The sequence below is a fragment of the Pseudonaja textilis genome, chromosome 18 (genome assembly GCF_049901715.1).
Source record: "Pseudonaja textilis isolate UNSWEBS1 chromosome 18, rPseTex1.2, whole genome shotgun sequence".
Classification (NCBI taxonomy): domain Eukaryota; kingdom Metazoa; phylum Chordata; class Lepidosauria; order Squamata; family Elapidae; genus Pseudonaja; species Pseudonaja textilis.
In genome coordinates this window covers 8,065,577-8,078,487 of record NC_142007.1, presented here as the reverse complement: position 1 = coordinate 8,078,487, position 12,911 = coordinate 8,065,577, and the positions used below count along the sequence as shown (strand labels likewise).

At 44.4% G+C, this 12,911-nt stretch overlaps 1 protein-coding gene across 1 annotated transcript in view; it reads right to left on the bottom strand.

The window, feature by feature from the left end:
• Positions 1–12,911, bottom strand: part of LOC148124493 (G protein-coupled receptor family C group 6 member A-like) — a 393,462-nt gene that overhangs the window by 239,438 nt on the left and 141,113 nt on the right. The gene's annotated exons all lie outside the window — the stretch shown is intronic.

Genomic DNA, 12,911 nt, shown 5'->3' with positions numbered 1-12,911 from the left:
ACCTGACCCATGTTTATGACGGTCGCAGTGTCCCGGGGGCACGAGATCCCCCTTTGGCGACCTTCCGGAAAACAAAGTCGATGGAGCGGCCAGATTCACTTCACGTCAGGGTGACTAATTTGAGAACTGCAGTGATTCAGAAAAGTTGTGTAATGGGGCAGATTCACTTCACAAATGTTTCACTCAGCCAACATAAATGTTGGACTCAATTGTGGTTGTGACTCGAGAATTACCTGCAATTAGGATTTCACAAATGGATGATAGAGATAGATAGGTAGGTAGATAGATACTGTAGATAGGTAGAAGGAGGGAGGGAGAGAGAGATAAAATAGATTAGAAAGATTAGATATAGATGGATAGACATATAGAGATCATAGAGAGAGAGAGAGAGAGAGAGAAAGATATAAAATAGATTAGAGATAGATAGATTAGATAGATAGATAGATGGGTGGAGGGAGGGATAAAATATATTAGAGAGATTAGATAGATAGATGATAGATAGATAGATGGATGGATAGATAGATAGATAGATAGATAGATAGATAGATAGATAGATAGATAGATCAATAGATCCATAAATCGATAGGTAGGTAGGTAGGTAGGTAGGTAGGTAGGTAGGTAGATAGATAGATAGATGGATGGATGGATGGATGGATGGATGGATGGAGGGAGGGAGGGAGATAGAGAGAGATAGAAAGATATAAAATAGATATAGATGGATGGATGGATGGATAGATGGATGGATGATATGATAGAGAGAGAGAAAGAAGGTAAGGAAGGAAGGAGGAAAGGAAGGAAGGAAGGAAGGAAGGAAGGAAGGAAGAAAGAAAGAAAGAAAGAAAGAAAGAAAGAAAGAAAGAAAGAAAGAAAGAAAGAATAGAGACTTCTATTAGTCTCTTGCCAATAATTTTTCCTGGATTCATTTTTTACAACTTGAATCTTGTTTGCAAAGCCTCCCACTCACCCCTGGCCGGCTGACTTGCCAGATGAATGGACCGCAAGGGAGACGCAGTAATCCTTAAATCGGAACGGCTCCGATTTAAGAATTTGCAAGGGGCCAGAACGGGCCCAGCAGGTGCTGGTGGGCAGGCAGCCCCCTGCCACATTCTGAACCACCTGCCTTTCCCGGGGACCCAGCCCACGGGGGCCGCCCTCCCCACTTCGCCCAATTCTTCTTTCATTGAAAAAGAGGCTGGGTGGGAGGAATTTCCCCCTCCCCTTAAAAAAAAACACAACCCACTTCCTGGAGGTAGCGATGTGCCTGTGCGCTGCAGGACTGGAGCACCGTGTGTGTGTGTGTGTGTGTGTGTGTGTGTGTGTGTGTAGATGTCAGAACAGTGACTTGTCATCACTACCGATTAGAAGCCAGAGTTTTGAAACCTCACACTTTGGAAACACTTGATAAGCTGTTCTCGGGGCTGCAGGCCCGGAGTCTGAGCGAGGGGAGCTGATAAGTCCAGCTGTCATCTCGTTGTTCGCACTTTGGTGGTTTGATACTCCCTCCCTGCTCCTCTTTTTATTTCCAGAAGGACCCTGCTGCCACCAAGTTTGGAGAGCCACCAGCTTAAAAGTTGCGGGGGTGGGGGGGTCTGGTGTTTGCTTCCCATCCTGGTGGGGAAAATGCAAAGCCTTCGATGAAACGGAGTAAACGAAACCGAATTAAAAAGAGAGTCTCCCTTGGGGAAAAGAAGGCTCTCCCCTTTCAAACAGAATTATTTTGAGGGCCTTTCCAAGGGGAGTCTCTGTAATTACACGGGGAGATCACGTGAACTGTTAATACTACTTTATAAGGCCTTGGTAAGGCCACACCTGGAATACAGCATCTGGTTTTGGTCACCGCGGTGTAAAAAATACGTGGAGACTGGAACGAGTGCCGAAAAGAGCAACGAAGAGGATTAGGAGACTGGAGGCTAAAATATATGAACAACGGTTGCAGGAACTGGTTATGTCTGGTCTGCTGAAAAGAAGGACTAGGGGAGACAGGATAGCAGTGTTCCAACATCTCAGGGGCTGCCCCAAAGAAGAGGGAGTCAAGCTATTCTCCAAAGCACCTGAGAAGGCAGGAGAAGAAGCAACGGATCAAGGAGAGAAGCAACTTAGAACTAAGGAGGAATTTCCTGACAGTGAGAACAATTAACCAGTGGACCAGAAACTGTGAATGCTCCAACACTGGAAGTTTTTAAAAAGAGGTTGGATAACCATCGGTCTGAAGTGGTGTAGGGTTTGCTGCCTGAGCAAAGGGGTTGGACTAGAAGACCTCCAAGGTCTCTTCTAACTCTGTTATTCTATTCTATTCTAATTAAAAGTGCCAGGAGGGGCCTGCAGGGTTCTGCGGTCAGCAAAGGGTAGGTTATCATCTAATCCAGCCAAATGAAATACAGGTAGTCAAAACAGAATAACAGAGTTGGAAGGGACCTTGTAGATCATCTAGTCCAACCCCTCTGCCCAAGCAGGGGACCCTACACCATTTCTGACAGATGAGAGTCCAGTCTCTTCTTGAAAGCCTCCAGGGATGAAGCTCCCACAACTTCCGAAGGCAACTTCTGTTCCATGGGTTGATTGTTCTCCCTGTCAGAAAGTTTCTCCTTATTTCCAGGTTGAATTTCTCCTTGTTCAGTTTCCATCCATTATTCCTTATCTGGCCTTTGGGTGCCTTGGAGAATAGCTTGACCCCCTTCCTCCTCTCTGGGGTAGCCCCTCAAATATTGAAAGATGCTATCCTGGTCCTTCTCTTCCCTAGACTAGCCAGGCCCAGTTCCTGCAACTGTTCATTGTATCTTTAATCTTCCAGTCCCCTCATCATCCTGGTTGCTCTTCTCTGCACTTTTTCTAGAATCCCAACATCTTTTTAATAGTGTGGTGACCAAAACTGGATGCAGAATTCCAGATGTGGCCTTACTAAGGCTTCACAGAGTGATATTAGCACCTCCCTTGATCTTGATTGTATCCCTCTGTTAATGCAGCTTAGGATTGCATTGGCTTTTTTTGGGAGGGTGGGGGCATTAGTACTTCACTTGTCATAAAAAAATTCCAATAGGAAACAAAGACAACAACACAAGCAACAATTATTACTTTAAGACCAGAGGTTTGTTGTTTCTAATAATTTGGAACATAAGAAATGAATAAGAAAAGACTGGACTGCCCTCTGTCAGAAATGGTGTAGGGTCTCTTGCTTGGGTGGAGTGGGGGGGGTTCGATTAGATGACCTCTAAGGTCCCTTCCAACTCTGTAAATCTGTTAATCTGTAATAGATATAAAAGATTCCTCTTTCACACTCGATCTTGATTGTATCCCTCCAATAATGCAGCCTAGGGTTTTTCGAAAGCGTGTTTCCCCCCCCTCAAAGGGCCATTTTCTTGTCTGTGCGGACCTGGCACACCTGTGCACAGGTGGAATGAAGGGCCTTTTGTTCCCCCTTTTGCTGACACTCAACCGACTTCTCCTCCTCCGAAGCGTCCAAAGGCTTTTTTCCCATCGTTTTCAGTCCCCTCCTCAGATGCCTGGTGTTGGTTTTATGTTAGCTTCCCTGCATTGTCTGGTGATCTCTCACACACACACACACACACACACACTTCCCCAGGGATAATGTTGCATTCCAGTTGGGTGTTGAGGTGTGAGAATGTGCGGAAGTCTCTGACTTAACATCCCCCCCATCCTGAAAACGCCGAGTCCTCTGCTTTGCACCAAGAATGGAGATTCTCTGGGTGGGTCGAATGTGGATATATCCCATCCAGCTGCGTTTGGCTCTTTGATGGCAGGGACCTGAGGGGACTCTCTCTATTCCTCTATATATTTAAAATTGATTTTTCTTTTTTTAAAATGAAGGCTGCTTTCAAAATTCAGGGAGAGGGGGGAAAAAACCGGTTTGGTTTAGTCTTGTGCTAGGGTCTCCAAACTTGGCAACTTTTAAGACTTGTGGACTTCAGTTCCCAGAATTCCTCGGCCAGCAAGTCTTAAAGTTACCAATTCCCAGAACGGAACTCTGGGAGTTGAAGTCTACAAACCTTAAAGTTACTTCAAGCTTGGAGACCCCCCCAGCCTAGAAAGCGAGAGGTTGCAAGCTTATGTTCTGCCTTAGCCAGGAATACCTGCTGGGTGACCTCGGACCAGTCTGACTCTCTCAGGCCAACTGACCTCACAGGGTTATTGTTGTGGGGAAAAGAGGAGGAGGAGGAGGAGGAGGAGGAGGGAGATGGGTTCAGTCCCTTGAGTTATTTGCAAAAAGGAAGGAAGGAGGCAAAGGGAGGGAGGGTGGGAGGGAAGAAGGAAGGAAGAGGAGAAGAGAAGAGAAGAAGGAAGGGAAAGAAGGAGAGGAGGGAGGGAGGAAGAAAGGGGAGGGAGGGAAGGATGAAAGGAAGGAAGGAAGAGGAGGAGGGAAGAAGGAAAGAAGGGAAAGAAGGAGAGGAGGGAGGGAGGGAGGAAAGGAAAGGAGGAAGAGGAGGAGGGGAGAAGGAAGGAAGGAAGAAATTAAGGGAAAAAAGAAAGAAATCGAAAGAGAGGAAAGAAGGAAGGAAGGAAGGAAGGAAGGAAGGAAGGAAGGAAGGAAGGAAGGAAGGAAGGAAGGAAGGAAATAAAAGATTCCTTTCCCCACAAGGAAACAGAGCCTCTTTCTTCCAGTGGAGTATTTCCCCAAAGGCCCTCTAGGCGTTGGGTTTAATAAATGACTTTCTCTACTCTTGAAGATGCGTTTTGCATCCCTGAGCCAGACTGTAGACCAGGTGTTCAACCTTGGCACTTTAAGACTTGTGGACTTCAACTCCCAGATTCCTCAGCCAGCAAAGCTGGCTGAGGAATTCTGGGAGTTGAAGTCCACAAGTCTTAAAGTTGCCAAGGTTGGACACCCTGCTGTAGACCGTAATTCTCACCCATCATCTCTTTGGTGAGCTTTGCGGGACTCTGGCTTTGGCCTTTTAACTGCCCCAGCTGAACCCTGGCAGCCTGGATCATGCCCTCTTTGGGGATGCCAACCTCAGCAGCCTTCTGCAGGGTGGATTTCAACACCCATCCTGGGCCTGGGGTGCCTTCCAATCAAGTCAATCCACTTTTCTGTATCAAAAAAATAAAAAAGCCAAGGCAGTTCTAGGCTGCATAAACCGAGGGAGAGAATCAAGATCACGTGAAGTGTTGATAATACCACTTTATACTGCCATGGTAAGGCCGCCCTTGGAAGATGCATCCAGTTTTGGTCGCCATGATGTAAAAAAGAGTCTAGTCTATTCTAGTCTATTCTATTCTTTTTACTCTACTCTACTGTATTCTATTCTGTTCTCTATTCCATTCTATCTTCTATCCTATCCTATCCTACCCTACCCTATCCTATTCTTTTTTTTCCAAATATTTTTTATTGTTTTCCACCAGTACACATCTTAATTACATTTTCAACAATAATTACATGGACATTTGGTATTAATCCATATTTCTATCATCTATTCGTACATATTCCTAATAGTTTTTGCCTTTCTTTATAATTCTTATTTATAATCTATCTTTATTTTTTCATCTTTCTATCTATCTATGTATTACTTTCTTGAGGTTTCTTCTCTATCCTATCCTATCCTATCCTATCCTATCCTATCCTATCTATCCTATCCTATCCTATCCTATCCTATCCTATCCTATCCTATCCTCTATTCTATTCTAGCTCTATAATCATTCAGGTTCCTCGAGATCCTTCTTCCCTCCAGGGCAAAATAATGCCGGAACAGCATGTTTCACGCCTAGCTTGGTGTTCCTTCCCCCGCCTCCCCAGCCAGTTTTCTCAGCTATCTGGGCTGGTTTCTACTATCTGGCTGAATTAAGAGCTTGTCCAGTCCTCACACCCGACACGATGCTTTGCCGTCTGTCGATACACAGTAGTTTGGCTGCAGTCCAGCTCCCGGTCCTCTTTCTTTCTTCCATTTCTTCCTTTCTTTTTTCTCTTTCGCTGCCCCTATTGGCCAATAACAATGCTTGCCAGGGGCCATATAAGCATTTCCTGGGGCACATTCCTCACCGATGAGGTCCCCTTTCCACAATGGTTTTGGGGTTGGGAGGGGTGTTTGTCCAAGGTGTTTTTAAAGCCACCGAGGCTGGGGCCCCCTCTAAATTTAGCCACCTCTCTGCAGAAACAAGCTGACACCTTCTTAGAATAGAATTGGTCATGATACACCTATCTCTGTCCAGTAAATAGGCGCCTCCTCCCTCCCATCGCTTTCCATCTCTATCCGCCGAGACCAAATTGCAGAAAAATTAATTTTAATTTTAGCCAAGCTAGAAAAATATCAAACCCTCGATGGATTCCACGCACAATGAATAATTGCAATATATAAAGTCCCCAACCCAGCCTGTTTAAAAAAATCAATACATACAGACATACATTCGTATTTTCCAAATATATATATAAAATAACCGATTCTCCAAAGCAAGACAAGAAGCAATGGAAGGAAACTAATCAAGGAGAGAAGCAACCTGGAATTAAGGAGAAACTTCCGGACAATTAGAACAATTAACCACCATAATGGTTTCCCTCCGGAAGTTGTAAGTGCTCCTTCACTGGAGGTTTTTAAAAAGAGATTGGACAGCCATTTGTTTGGAATGGAAATAAGGAAAAACTTAACCTGGAAATAAGGAGAAACTTTCTGACAGGGAGAACAATCAACCCATGGAACAGAAGTTGCCCTCAGAAGTTGTGGGAGCTTCATCCCTGGAGGCTTTCGAGAAGAGACTGGACTGCTGCTTGGGTGGGGGGTTGGACTAGATGACCTACAAGGTCCCTTCCAACTCTGATTATCTGAATTTATCTGGAATAGTCTAGGGTCTCCTGCTTGAATAGTGGGAAGGACTAGAAGACCTCCAAAATCCTTTCTAACTCTGGTATTTTGTGTCTACATATATTAACATATTTTAATATATTAATATATATTTTAAAAACTCTGAGCAGAATTTGTTAGACAATCCAGGCTGGTGAGAACATGCAACTTTTCAGATCCAGGCAGAATAAAATACAACTCTTTTTTTTTTAAAAAAAAAAGCTTTTTGGTGAGAAAATGGTACAAAAAGGCATAGCAACTTTGTCACCTCACCTTATAATTAATAGATGTGTTTTTGAGACTACAAAATCAACATCCAGGCTAATGTTTTAACTTGGAACCATTTCCTTTAGAAGAGGAAGCGTTTGTCCACAAAACCAAGACGATCAATTTATAGTTGAAGTAATAACATTGATCAATTGCCTTATTTCTGCTTTTCTATCGATCTCTGATACAAAAGCCTTACATTTACGTGTTTGCAAAAGGGGTTTTACAAAACCACTTGGAAGTAAAATTCTTCATGTCAGAAGTTGGCCTTCCTTTCGTCCCCACATTTTTCTGAAAAAATTCAAGGGCAGCAACGGTGATTTATTTATTTATTTTAATTAACCAGCTTTGTGGTTTTGGAAAGGATATGTTAGCCAGACTATTGAATGAGGCAAAAAAACCACCTTCATTTGAAGCCACTTGTGGCATTTCTTAACTGACCATCCATCGCTCTGTACTTTTTTTTTTTTTAATTGTCTTCTCATTTTTCCCAGCGCCTGTAATTAAGCAAGCTCTGATTTCAGGATTTGGGAGATTCTGGTTATTAGGATTCCTATTGTGACTTTGGACAGATTTCTAAAGATCCAGATGGGTTGAGGATTGATCCGGAGGGTTGTGAAAATTGGACTTTAAAAAAGCAAGATGGGAAGAAACGCGACTTTTTAGCTATGGTGCTGGAAAAGGCGCCTGCGTCTTCCTTGGACAGCAGCGGTGACCTACAAGCATGTATTGAGTGTATAACACCAAGATAGCACAAAATCACAAAAATGTGTCTCGCTTATTTTAGCTATGTCGTGTGGAGGAAGTCCGTGGAGAAAGCAATTACGTTTGGAAGAGTGAGCCATAAAAGGAAACCATGTCCCCAGAGAAATGTGCACCAAAGCAGCATGGACTATGAATGCTAGCATGCTTCTAAAGAAGGCACAGAAGAAGAGGCTGTATTTCCTGAGACTGCCCAGGAAGATAAATCTATCTCAGTCTCTACTTCTGTCTTACTACCGCAGCACCATTGAGAGTGTCCTGACATGCGACATCCTTGCATGGTATGGGAGCAGCTCTGTAGCGGACAAAAAAGCTCTACAGAGAACCATTAAAAACTGCTCAGAATATCATTGGGCTCCAGCTACCAGCCCTGGGCGACATCTTCGCATCTCGCTGTTTAAGGAAGTCGCACAACATTCTCAGAGACTCTTCCCATCCTGCTCACAATCTTTATGAACTGTTGCCTTCTGGCAGAAGATACAGAACATAAATTAAAACTCGGACCACACGTTTTCTGAAGAGTTTTTATCCCAGAGCTATAGTTGCACTTAACAATGAACTTAAGGACCCACCATCAGTGAGCTGGTGGACAGTATTACTTGGTCTGTTGTGTGGATGCTTGTGTGGTTTTTTTTGGTGGGTGGGGAATTTTGGTGGGTGGGAAGGTGTTTGGGGATTGTCCTGTGTGCGTGCATGTTGGGTCTGGTCTCTGGGTGTTATGTGAATTTCGTTGTATGTATACTATGTATATATACACAATGACAATAAAAAAATCAAATCAATTCAAAGCATACAGCAGCCACTAAAAAAGCCAATGCAATCCTTGGTTGTATAAAGAGAGGCAGAACATCAAAATCACGTGAAGTATTAGTATCACTTTAGAAAACCTTGGTAAGGCCACACCTGGAGTACTGCATCCAGTTTTGGTCACCCCATTAGAGAAAAAATGTTGAGACTTTGGAAATAGTGCCGAGAAGAGCAACTAAGATGATTAAAGGCCTGGAGACTAAAATACAGTATATAAAGAACAATTTGCAGGATTTGGGTTTGGGTTAGTCTACAGAAAAGATGTTCAGGGGGACATGATAGCAGCATTTGAAGGGCTGCCCCAAAGAAGAGGGGGGAACAAATTATTCTCCAAAGCACCAGAAGGCAAGAGAAGAAACGATGGATGGAAACTGATCAAGGAGAGAAGCAACCTGGAATTTAGGAGAAACTTCCTAAGAGTGGGGACAATTAACCAGCGGAAGGGCTTGCCACCAGAACTTGTGGTTGCTCCATCGCTGGAGGTTTTTAAGAAGAGACTGGACAGCCACTTGTCTGAATTGGTATAACATCTCCTGCCTTGAACAGTGGGTTAGACTAGATGACCTCCAAAGTCCCTTCCAGCTCTATTCTGATTCTGATTTTTAAAACAAGGGGGGCAGATGGACACCATCAAAGCTGACCCCCGGCCAAAGCATAGAACAACTCAAAGAAGCTGGGCAAAATTGGAAGGTATGGAGAGAATCTGGCCCAGACAATTGGCAAGAGTTGGACACGCTAAATGGATAACATCACGATCATCATCAGTTGCTTGGAGATCCTCGCTAAGTACCTGTTTATCCCGGTTTAAAACTTGTTTAATGGCCTCTTAAAACAAGGTCCCCAAAGGAGCAGGATGTAAATGGGAAGAAAAACTGCTGGATGGAGCCCAAACGTCATCAAAAAATCACCACAAAGAAGGTTCTTCCTGTGCCAACTCAGGAAGCTTAAACTGCCCAAGGAGCTGCTGATCCAGTTCTACAGAGGAATCATTGAGTCTGTCACCTGCACCTCTATCACTGTCTGGTTTGGTTCTGCAACTCTACAGGACAGACACAGACTTCGGAGAGTAATTAGGACTGCAGGAAATAGCAATTACTTCCAACCTGCCTTCCATCGAGGACCTGTATACTGCAGGAGTCAAAAAGAGGGCTGTGAAAATATGTACAGATCCCTCACATCCTGGACATAATAAACTGTTCCAACTCCTTCCCTCAAAACGACGCTACAGAGCCCTGCACACCAGGACAACTAGACGCAAGGACAGTTTTCCCCCAAATGCCACCACTCTGCTAAACAAATAATTTCCTCAACACCGTCCAGCTATTTACTAAGTTTGCATTACTATTACTATTAATCTTCTCATCACTCCTTATCGCCCATCCCCTCCCACATGTGACTGCATGGCAGCACTTGTATCCTTACAATCTATATTGACTGTTTCCTAGTATGGTTTAATTGCTATTGTACCCTATGCTATTATTAAGTGTTGCACCTTCTTGACGTTTGACGAATGTCTCTTTTCTTTTATGTCCACTGAGAGCATTTGCACCAAGACAAATTCCTTGTGTGTCCAACCACACTTGGCTAATAAAGAATTCTATGTGCCAGCTAACCCAGGACCCCGTTTGAGGCACAAAATTCAAGGATTAGAAGGCAAGCCAAGGTGGAAGATTTAGTTAGCTTCCTAATTTGACCCATTGTTTCCTCTACCTTGATCGGTTGCCTGATCCCCTTTAAAGCTGGTTTAATTTGAAGCACAGTTCAAGGCCAGTGGCAGACCTCCCCGTCTCTTCTGGCTCTCCTACATTTTGGGTGGGACGTGAAATGTTGAAGAAGGCTGGCCGGGAGGGGAAGCCTCGGCCTGTGTAAGAGATACTCCAACAAACCTCCAAATTAGGAGAGCCAACCTCGGTTGGCAGATTGCAGCCCTGGGCATGTTTTCTTTTCGCAACCTCCCGCCCCGCTATGTCTGGCCCAGGTTTGAACAGACGTGCCGGGGCTCACACGAAGACTGGATGGGTGAACTCATCAGCCTGGCCTCCCTGCGGAAGCCCGACCACGGGACATCACCTGACACGAAGACATTTCAGCTGTTCCGATGTTTGGCCCTTGTAGGGCTTGGAGACTTCTGCAGATTCCTGCGCTGTGGCCAGGGGCGGGACTCAAAAATCCCCGCAACCGGTTCGCTGCCTGGTTGCTGGGTGGGCGTGGCCATGGTGGGCGTTGTCAACTAAAAAACATTTTTTTAGTCTTTTTAGTTGCCAGAAGAAAGGGAGTGGGGGAAAGCAGTGCATTCCTTAAATGCTTCAGATAATCGCTTTGGCAACCGAAGCTTCTGGCACGCAAAATTATTACTGGAGAGCATGATTGATGACTCTTGGCTATAGATGTGTCCCATTGGAGAATATACATCCAGGGGGTGAGGGGAAGTCCAGGATCAAGGGGGAAATGAATGATGTGTCAGAGTCAGCTGCAACCAGGAAACGTCAACATGTCAACTCCTAATAAATCAATCTTTTTCACTCTGAGAGATGCGGCTAGAGACTTATGATTTGAATGTGAGTGCCTGTTGGAGCCCTGACAGCCAGCTGACTCTGAGAGTGGCCTAGTCGAACTTCTGGGAAGGCCGTTTTTTGCCTTTCCCAGAATCCGGAGGCTTCCCTCGGGCCTCTGGGAGGGCAAAAACGGCCTGCCCCGGGCCCTGGAAGCCGGAAGCAGGCCCATTTCCAGACTTCCGGGAGCCTCATTTTTTCCTCCTCCCAGAGCTCCCGCGCAGACCCTGCACTTACCTGCATGGAAAATAGGCCACATGGAGACTCCTGGGAAGGGGGAGAGGGGAGGGGGCTAAGGTCAGCCAAGTAGGTTCAAATACTGGTTCAGTGAACCAGAGGCAAACTTAACATCAAAACTCAACATAACTTAACCGGTAGAATCCCACCCCTGGTTGCGGCTGATCTAAGGCATCGGGTGCAATCCTCTAACGCAGAGCCTTTGCAAGGGGGCTGAACTGGCCACGATCTACAACATCCATGGTTGTCAACTTTGTTGACCCAAAGGTGATTTTTTTTTCTAAGTGGCAACGAGGCTTCCTTGTTCTTTCTTTGAAAATGTTTTCGCTTCTGATCCCCGAAGCTTCTTCAGCTCTGACTGGATGATGATGAGGAAGGGAAGGATTTATACTCCTTGGAGACAGCTGGTCATTGGCATCCTTTTATGCCCAGATAAACCTCCAAGTGGCCTCAATGGCTCCCTAAAAAGGATGCCAATGCCCAGCTGTCTGCAAGGAGTATAAATCCTTCCCTTCCCCACCATCCAGTCAGAGCTGAGGAAGCTTCTGGGATGAGAAGTGAAACATCTTCAGAGATGTGAAATCTCAATACCCCATTCAGATGTATGATAACATATTGCAGTACAATCCGTCTCTTGTGTATTATACTCGGCTAAGCGTTACACTCAGTGTTGGATGTATATTTTGTGTATATTCGTAGATATTGTACTCTCAAATTGCAAATGGAGACGCGGGTACTCTGTTTTTCCTATCTTCATTTTTAAGTGCTTTGGTTTTATTGTATGGGGAACAGTTGCTGGGGTTCATACACAGTTCCGTTGTGCTTGTACAATGACAATAAAGTTCTTCTTCTAATTCTAATTCTAAAAACAAACAAAGTCCAGTTGCCTCTTGGGAAAAAAAGCACCTTTGGAACAACCACGACCTGGAGGACGGAGCATCTCCCTAGAGACTCAGCTCTGTAGACTTTTAAGGTGTTTGGGTTGCGACTGCCCCGGAATTCCCCAGCCAGCCCAAAGAAGTTAGAAACCATAAAGGAAGAAAAAGGATGCAGGGATGGTGGCATTAGCTTTAGAAAGAGAAAGAGAAATAAATAGGAATAGGAATAGGAATGGAATAGAATAGAATTAGAATAGAATAGAATAAAATAAAATAGAAATGGAAAGAATAGAACAGAACAGAATAGGAATGAATGAAAAGGAATGAATAGACTAGGAATAGAATAGAATATGAATATAGAATGGAATAGAATATGGAATGGAATAGAATAGAATAGAATAGAATAGAATAGAATAGAATAGAATAGAATAGAATAGAATAGAATAGAATAGAGGAAGGGGTCAAGCTATTTTCTAAAGTGCTTGTAGGCCAGGCAAGGAATAAAGGATGGAAGCTGAACAAGGAGATCCTGGAAATAAGGAGAAATTTTCTGAGAGGGAAAACAGTCAACCAACAATGGAACAGAAGTTGCCCTCGGAAGTTGTGGGAGCGCCATCACT